Here is an 8,580-nt window from a genome sequence, read left to right as displayed (position 1 = left end):
AAGCTGTACAATAATAAAATATTGAATATGCTCCAAATCTGCTTGATAATGGGAATGACTCATATAGCATGTATATAAATGTAATGAAATGCACAAGCAGCAGCAAAACCTTTATTTATTTCATTGTTTTGGGTTTATATGCTAATTCTGAAACAGTGAGGAGGAATCCTGTATCTGGATCAGGACATTATCATAGAATGTTATAACACAGCCCATCTACTTTTGCTTTGAGGACCTTATCAACAAAGCAAGAAACTTTATTCTTCTCTTATTCATCCATCATTTCCCTCAATCTCATACTGAAGTCTCTTTTTGACTGTCAGCATCACAATTTAGCTGTGTAGAGACAGGCAATGAAAGAGAAATATCTCAGGAAGGATTCTTTCTTACCTCCTGCTCTTAAATCTCTTCCCAGAAAGATTTCTTAATTACAAGGACTGCAGAAAAATATAATTGGAAAAGTTTGTTGCTAAGCTAAAATAAAGTGACTTCTGTCTCTCATTTATCGACATCTTTCAAAGCAATGTAATAATAATAAGAGATGAAATTCTTTGAATGTGAAATGGTTCAGAGTGTAGCTGCAGCTTCAAAAGACCAAAGATGATGTCTATGTTAATATTACAGATCTTGCTCCTTTGCTTACAGAGATATGGAAATACACCCGTAATTAAATCCTATGCTGCTAATACCAGTAATAAGCAGTGGTTATTCCCTAAGTCAATATTGTTAATAGTAGGTTATGGACTTCTCCTCCAGGAATTTGTCTAAACCTTTTTTAAACCCAACTATGTAAACTGCCTTAACCATATCCTATGGCAATGAATTCTAGAGCTTAATTTTGCATTGAGTGAAAAATAATTTTTTCTGTTTTGTTTTACATGTGCTACTTACTAACTTCATGGTGTGCCCCCTAGACCTTGTATTGTCTGAAAGAGTAAATAACCAATTCAAATATAACTGTTCTTGTCCTCTCATGATGTTATAGACCTTTATCATATTCACCCTTAGCCATCTGTTTTTCAAGCCAAACATCCCTAACCTCTTTAGCCTTTCCTCATGGGAGAGCTGTTCTTTTCCCTTTAGCATTTTAGTCACCCTTCTCTGGTGTTACTGTTTTTAGATGCAAACCCAGAGTTCTTGGAGCTCCTGAGTAGTCAATTGAGGGAATGGTCAATGGGATCGGAAATGGGAGGGACGGCTGCTTCCCATAAACAATCTGAAAGGAAGATGACCCTGTAGTGGTGGTGGTGGAAGTTGTGGGAGAACTCCACCCAAGGAAGAAGAGAGACCCGGTTATCTTGTTAGTCATTTGCATAAGGTATGAGGAAGGTCTTTAATATCTGGTTGGTTCATTCGGACTGGTCATTGGCTTGGAGATGGTAAGCTATTGTATACTCCAAGGAGATGTTGAACCTTTTATAGAGGGAGCACCAGTACTTGACCATAAATTGAGCCCCATGGTCAGAAATAAATATGCTTGGGCAGGCCATGCAGGCAGAAAATATGGTGCATGAATAGCCGGGCCAGTTCCAGAGCTGTGGAAAGTCCAGGAAGTGGGATGAAATGAGCCATTTTTGAGAAAACGTTGACTATGACCCAAATGATTGTGCCACTATTTGAGAGAGGGTGATCCACCACAAGGTTAGTGGACAAATTGGTCCAGGGATTCCTGGGGACTGGAAATGGTTGTAAAAACCTCAGGGTCATCCCACCAATGGTTTCTGCTATGCACAGGTGGGACAGGCATCCATGTAGTCCTTGTCATCTCTCTGCATCTGGGCCACCAGTAGTATTGCTGAAGCAGTGCAAGATTTTGGGACTGCGCAGGGTCACCTGCAACATGGGAGTTATGGGACCATTTTAATACTTTTTCTCAGAGTTTGCATGGTAGAACTGCATTCCCTGGTGGGACAGTCATCTGGGCAGGATCTATGATATGTCTAGGAGGTGCAGAGATGTCCTCTACCAAGAAGGACTGGGATAGAGTGTTGGCTTGAACATTCTTGATGGTAGGTCTGTACCTGATCTCAAAGTCAAAGTATGCAAAGAATAGAGACCAATGGGCCTGCTGAGCATGCAACTGTTGTGTATTGTGGAGATGTTCCAGGTTCTTATGATTGGTGAAAATAATAATGCAATGCTGATCTCCTTCGAGCAGTGACACCATTCCTCAAGCATGAGCTTAACGGCTCCTTTCTGTCCTAGGAGGCCTAACGTACGTCACACAGAGTATTGAGTAGAATACGAGAACAACGATGCTGTGGGATCTACAGCTAAAGAAGGCCTTCTTTCTATCTGCTACAGATGGCATTCTCATAATTGTGGATATGAGGAAATGATAAGAGATCACAATGAGCAGTAGAGTGCCAAGAATGAAAATAGGTACCTTCACTGAAAACTTTTAAAATCCATATTTGATCGCTTTGTTAATGTGGGCTTTCATTGTTGAATTATCGTCAATTTGAACTTTTTAGCGCAGCCAGAGTATATTGGTATTTTTCCTTTTGGCTACCAACCATATATGCACGCACAAGTTATACAATGGCTGTGTATCTCGGCACGGCCAATGCGCATGGGCGCCAAAGTGCGACCGTACAGTGTTTTGAAAGATACCATCTCTGATTTTCAAATGTAAGTGGGCTGTTTTCCAGCAAAAAGCAACCCTAAAAAAAAAAGTAAATAAATAAATAAAAAGGTTTGAAGTCCGTGGGTCATTTGTATCTGTGAGGGCACAATTTTCAGAGGAAAACTATGTCTTTTGTTTCCCTTTCAAATTTAGGTATAATGTCTGTGGGTACTTTTCATCTATGTGGCCTGTTTTAAAAATGATCTCTTCAATGCATAATGGAAGTATTGTCCAAAAAAGGGAAATTAGTCAAAAAGTATGAAGTCATCCCCTTTTTTCCCTTTGTATAAAAAACTAATTAAAAGATTTCCAGCATGGGCTCGATGGATCAAGAAACTGGCAGTAGAGTCATTAGTGAACCACATGGGTTGATGTACTAAAGTGTGTTCATGTTTATATCAGGAATAAAATAATACCGTTGCATTTAATGCTTAAAACCCGTCAGCCGCGATCATTTGTTGCTAAGGGGGGGGGGGGGGGTGTGACGGCAACACTCACTCACACACTTCCAAACATCACAAAGATCAAATGTGGTCAAAATTGGCCACAGATTTATTAATAATAACAATGAACAATCATAACTATGTACCCAAGACATAACATGGGTCAAACTATCAAACACACCCTTGGGGCAGGCAGCGCGTCACCTGCAGATGGAGCCTGCCGCACCCAAGCAAGGTCCTTGTCCCACTGAAGGTAATCCTCCTGGGTGTTCCTGGTCTTCTGCCTCACCCAAGCAAGGTGACTGCTCAATCAAAGGGGGTGGGGGTGGGGGTCTTGGTCTGTTGCCAGCAAGCCCTGGTGGCAGACAGCCTGCAGCGCTTTGAAGTATGGTGTACCATATGCACTGCATTGCCTCCAATTGCCCCTTCCCAGCCCAGATAACCCCCACCATAGGGCCTGAGTATCAATAAGGCTTTCCTGAGACCCTCCCATAACACATTTGTGGCTAATAGCTATAAACCCAGCAGCATCCTGCGAATAGCCCGCCTCAAAGTATTCATGAACAGGTCCTATCTGATATCTAAGAGATGCACTCCATCTTTGCAAAACAGCTCCATGCAATCCACACATTGCCAGTCCTGCCTCACATCCCTGCCTCCACGACATTTGGTGAAATTGCCAATCTGTTTATTTAATTTTTGCATCCAATGTCCCCACAGTGGCGCCTTCAGGAACTGGTGACAGGGGATGATCTCCAACCAAAAGACCCTATCCTTGCAAAATAGATAATACTCCGCAAAAGTATGCACAACAGCTCATTGCCCATCAATGTATAGTAAAATAACCTGCATTAAAATGTGTAAGTGTTAGCACAGACCCTTTTATGTGAGAAACATAAGTACACTTTGTGGATGTGTTGCAAAAAATATTTTGTGTCTGTGTTAACATCACTTGTAATCCATTAACATTGAGAGAAGAAAATTTAACTTAAATGTTACTTGTTCCTTGTAAAGCCCGTTGCTAGTTTTGTTCTTTGTAAACCGATGAGATTTTCCAAACGTACGTCGGTATATAAATGCCATCAAATAAATAAATAAATAAATGTCATAAACATGAAGTGTTACTTATGATAACTACCACATATTAATGTCCCATGTTACACATAAGTACATTGGTCTCATAGACAGAAATGGCCCCAGAGATGAAGGCAATTTATTTAAAAAAAATAAAGCATTATATGTTATAACCTCACTTTTATTTCAATACTTGGGAAAATGACATTGTGCTCATAGGGAGGGTAACTTTCAAATGGGCGTGGAGAATTTTATAACAGGCGCATGTCCACGCCATGACCAGTTTCATAGTTCATTCACCAGTTCACCCAGTCTTGAGCTAGGCCCACCACCTCCCACTAGTTCATTAGCCTGCAATCCCCTCCAGTTAACCCAGAACATCAAACCCTTCAGTGAAGCCTGGAAATAATTTTATTAAGACTTAAACCTCTTTCATAGCAGAAGTAAATTTGTATTCAAATATACCAGGACACACACCCAGGCGCATGGGTACTTCCGCGCACATCTTTTGGCCCCTTCCCAGAATACACACACCCCACTCACACCACACCCACGTTTCCCCCCTTTTTTTTGTTTGATTGGAGATAGTCACACTTTGGGACTTGTGTGCGCATGTGGGTGTCTTTTAAAATTAGACATTCACGCTCATATCCTACATGCACGCACATCTCATACATGCACCAGCAATTATCCTTGGAGATTTGAACCTCCATGTCGATGCCACACCCATCTCTTCCTCCTGTGACTCCCTCCTAACCTCACTAGATGCCCGAGGCTTCACTCAGATAATTTCCCACCCGACTCACAAGGCAGGCCACACCTTGGATCTCATATTTACCAATTCCCGCATCCGAACAAACCTGTCTTCATGCATCCCCATTCCCTGGTCTGATCACTTCCGCATTGACATTACCTGTACTATGGAAAATCCCACCACTCCCACTCATTCCAAAAAATCATCCACTACAGATGAAATTGCAAACAAGAAGACTTAATAACAGCCCTATCCAATGAACTCAATAACCTTGATTTAACAGACGCGGACACAGCACTCTCCTCTTGGAACCAAATCACTAGTTCGATAGCCAAAAAGCTCTGCCCTACACAATCGCGTGAAATTGACCCATTTAAAAGAAATAAGCAACCCTGGTACACTCCCGAGCTAGAAACCATGAAACATAATCTTAGAAAGATAAAAAGAAAATGGCGCAGAGACCCCGCCCCTACGCAACTGGCTAAGTTTAGATCTTACCTCCACACATATCTAGTAGCAATTTATAAAACTAAAAGGGATTTCTATTCCCAAAGAATCCACCATCTCCAATTCAATGCACGAGCCCTATTTGAACTTGTAATCAACTTAATGAAAACCAGTCCACCCTCCTCACCTGACTTAGACGACCAGGCCAAATGTGAAGACCTTGCTTCCTTCTTCCACAAGAAAATAGATAACATCATATCACATTTCCCCTCTACTCAATCCCCCATAAAAACCCTTTTTGACAACACCACTGCAAGACTCTCCACATTTGAAACCACCTCATCTTTAGAAATCGAATCCATCCTAAAAAAAAATCAGACCCTCTACTCACCCCTCAAACACAATCCCAACAAAAGCCCTCCTCACTATCCCTAATACCATCTCTAAACCCATCTTGAACATCATTAACAGATCCATCTCGCTTGGCTATGTACCTAAATATCTTAAACATGCCATAGTAAAACCTATTTTTAAAAAACCCACCCTGGACCCCTCTGATCTGGCCAACTTTCGCCCCATCTCCAACCTTCCCCTCATCGCAAAAATCTTAGAAAAATCAGTCAACCGCCAATTATCAGACTATCTGGACTAACACAATATTCTCTTACCCTCCCAATACGGTTTTTGCAAACACCACAGCACAGAAACCTTACTTATTTCACTCTCCAACCGCATCCTAAAAAGCTTAGACAAAGGCCTTTCACATATTTTGATACTTCTTGACATCTCTTCCACGTTTGATACAGTCAACCACAATATATTAATAGAAAGCCTGATTGACATTGGCATTTCCGGTTCTGCACTCCACTGGTTTCAATCTTACCTGTGCTATAGACAATATAGTGTTCAAATTGGAAACTGCATATCTAAACCAACCAATCTTACACAAGGTGTACCACAAGGCTCCTCCCTCTCCTCTACACTTTTCAATATATACCTCCTTCCCCTCTGCCATCTCCTCTCAAAGCTAGGCCTTCCGCATTTTATATATTTATTTGTTTATTATTTATTTTTAACGTCTATATACCGACATTCTTACATCAAATGCAAATCATACCGGTTTACATTAAAACAGAAAATGCAGGAAATATATTTCCATAGTCTAATACAATGAACATTTATAACTAAAATTGTTAACAAGCCATAAAGGTAAGAACTTGGAAAAAAAGGTTAATTAATAGAAAAAATAAATGAAAGAATTTTAAATGAAGCACAAAGGGTTGCACGAAGGGGTGCACAAAGGGGAGAACCCCTTTGTCGCGCCCCCTTCAGCGCGCGATGCACGGCGCTCGGCGCCTGGTGGTGAGGCTTTTCAACTGCCGACGAAGTTCTCAGTGACATCGGGGGGGCGTGGTCTCCCGATCGGGTTCCTCTCAGTCACACATCTCACTATTTCCCCTCACCTCCCGATGTTTGTTTCCCTTCTTTTATCTCATGTTGGTGTTAATTTCTTGCGGGGGCTCAATGATGGAAGGTGGCCTCCCCGCTCGCCGGTGCCTGGTGGTGAGGCGCTTTTCAACTGCCGACGAAGCTCTCAGTGATGTTGGGGGGGGGGGGCGTGGTCTCCCGATTGGGTTCCTCTCAGTCACACTTCTCACTATTTCCCCTCACCTCCTGATGTTCGTTTCCCTTCTTTTTTCTCATGTTGGTGTTAATTTCTTGCGGGGGCCCAATGATGGAAGGTGGCCTCCCTGCTCGCCGATGATGTTCAGATCCTGATACCTGTAATTGACACATTACACAAAGCTATCAAGACCTGGAAATCCGCCCTCACTGTCATCAGCACCCTGTTTAATAATCCATGTTTCTGTATTATTAATTTATTGTTTTATGTTAATTTATAGTTTGTAATTTTGTTAACTTATTGTTCAATTACTTAATTCTGTCCTATCTTCCGACATCCATGTTTTTACTCTCCCTGTTTTAATGTAACTTCTCTTTTCCACTTATACGTTAATTGGTTTTTCCCCTTGTTCTAATGTAAACCGGTACGATAAGACCTGGTCTTGAGTGTCGGTATAGTAAAAGAAGTTAAATAAATAAAATAAATAAATAAATCAGCACCCTGCTATCAAACAACTTCCTTGCGCTCAACACTGCTAAAACAGAGCTTCTCCTTATCTCACCTCACAAAATTAACCCACCTCCACCGCTGGTCAATACTCCCCCCTCTAAGATCACATTTCCTCAACCCGTACGTAGCCTCGGCATCACCCTTGATAATCATTTTAACCTAAAATAATTCATCAGCGCTACACTAAAAGACTGTTTCTTCAAATTGCACACCTTAAAAAAACTTAAATCCCTATTACACCTTAATGACTTTTGCACAATACTCCAAGCCATGATCCTATTGAAAATTGATTACTGCAATGCTATGCTCTTAGGCTTACCCAAAAGTACTATCCAACCCCTTCAATTGCTCCAAAATGCTGCCACTCGTATCCACATTATCCCCGTCCTCAAACATTTGCACTGGTTACCCGTTGCATCAAGAATCATATACAAATCCCTCACTCTCATCCACAAATCTCTTCACAACCAAAACATGCACTGGTTTAGAAAACATTTCACCTTTTGTAACCCTGACAAACCCACTAGAAAGCAATACCTAGCAACTATACACACATCCTCACCCAAACTCACTAAGCTGTGTTCCACCAAAGACCGGGCATTTCCCATAGCTGGGCCTACTCTATGGTACAAGCTACCATCTTCCCTCCGCCAAGAATCATGCCCAAAAAAATTCAAGCAGAGCCTTAAGACATGGCTCTTTAAGCAGGCTTACACCTGACTGTACACTTCCATCACATTTATCTCTAGACATTCAATGTTTACACCACTCATCACCTTCCAACTACACAGCCCCTGCACCCTGCCCCCTTAATGGATTCCTCTTTCCACGTGATTTCCACTTTTCACCCCCTTACTCCTGAATACCATTTCCTCACCCCCACTCTTTCTTCTCCCCCCGACACTTGCCTCCCATGACCTTCGGTCCTGTATAGACACAGCAAAATAATCTCTTTTGTAAATGAACAGAAGTATGATATGTCAGTGTAACCTATTATATGTCATTGTAACCTAAAATGTAAATAACTCTTCCTTGTAAAAATTTGATTCTTAAAAGTATGTTCCTGTAGCATCCAATTACTTGATCCTCTTCACTGTACTCC

This window comes from Rhinatrema bivittatum, chromosome 16 (assembly GCF_901001135.1).
Source record: "Rhinatrema bivittatum chromosome 16, aRhiBiv1.1, whole genome shotgun sequence".
Taxonomy (NCBI): domain Eukaryota; kingdom Metazoa; phylum Chordata; class Amphibia; order Gymnophiona; family Rhinatrematidae; genus Rhinatrema; species Rhinatrema bivittatum.
Note: the sequence above shows the minus strand (reverse complement) of the source record.